Here is a 1,050-nt window from a genome sequence, read left to right as displayed (position 1 = left end):
GTGGGTCGGGACCCCATTTGGGGTCGATCGACCATTTCATGGGGGTCGCCAAGCAAGGCTGTCCGCCATTTTTTTGTCTGCCATTTTTTTTGTCCGCCATTTTTTTCCCCTTTTCCGGCGGGTGCCTTACCTCCCTTGGGCTGGGCCAGCTGGTGGTCGGCCTGCTCCGTCTCTGCCGCTTGCCAGCTACGCCTCGGCCGGCGCAGGGGGCGGAATCACGCATGCGCGGCGCTCCCAGGCAGGGAAAGTCCTCAACTTACGACCGGTTGGGTAGTCCTCGACTTACAACCGGTTTAGTCCTCGACTTATGACTGGTTTAGTCCTCGACTTATGATCGGTTGGGGTCGTGGCATTAAAAAGGTTGAGAACCACTGCTCTAATCTGTATGTTAAGGGGATGTTTTTCCATGGGTTTAATTAATTATATTTGCAAATCAATACTTCTTTTGTTCCTACATTCAGCAGTCTTGAATATTTGCTCTCCTCGCATTCTGGAGGATAAGCCAGAAATGGTGGCTGAGTTTTTGTGGAGGAAAGACTGGTAAATCAAGTTCTCCTGCCGTCCAGAATTTGGTGGGTGTGACGAGGACCAGCAGGCCAGCATTCGGGGTTTAGGAACGAGGACCCTCACCTGATGGCCAGCAATGGTGGCTGCATGATCTCAAAGACGAATCTTTCTACTGGATGGTGTTCCTTATCAAGGATGACCACCACCACTTTCTCCACGTCGTTCTGAAAAAGGTTGCGAAACAAGCAGGATAAAAGAAATATTATCTCTCTGAAGAGGAACTCTGTGAAATCCAGAAGCCTGCACGCAGGTAGGCGACATTGAGCTGGTTCCCTTGGTTTGAGTATTCACACAAGCAGGTTTGCTATGAAATACCAGGAAATTGATACATCAAAAACATTTCGGAAGCAGTAGAACGCAGCTTCCGAGACCTGCAAGTGGGCATCGCACACCGCCTAGAGGCTACCATACGAGGAAAAATTATGCATTGTAAAGATCACTTGGAGGTGAGAGATACTTCCAATGTAATCTACCGGATCCCCT

At 49.5% G+C, this 1,050-nt stretch overlaps 1 long non-coding RNA gene across 1 annotated transcript in view; it reads right to left on the bottom strand.

Moving 5' to 3' along the window:
• The window catches only part of LOC107301331, a 5,506-nt gene extending 4,788 nt beyond the window's left edge, over nt 1-718 (bottom strand). The window contains exon 1 of the long non-coding RNA XR_001549282.1: nt 631-718. This is a non-coding gene — a long non-coding RNA (uncharacterized LOC107301331). The remainder of the gene's footprint in view (nt 1-630) is intronic.
• Between the last annotated feature and the right edge of the window lie 332 nt (nt 719-1,050).

Source organism: Protobothrops mucrosquamatus, unplaced genomic scaffold, assembly GCF_001527695.2.
Source record: "Protobothrops mucrosquamatus isolate PMUCROS unplaced genomic scaffold, P.Mucros_1.0 scaffold11585, whole genome shotgun sequence".
Taxonomy (NCBI): Eukaryota; Metazoa; Chordata; class Lepidosauria; order Squamata; family Viperidae; genus Protobothrops; species Protobothrops mucrosquamatus.
This window is presented reverse-complemented; position numbering and strand designations above follow the sequence as displayed.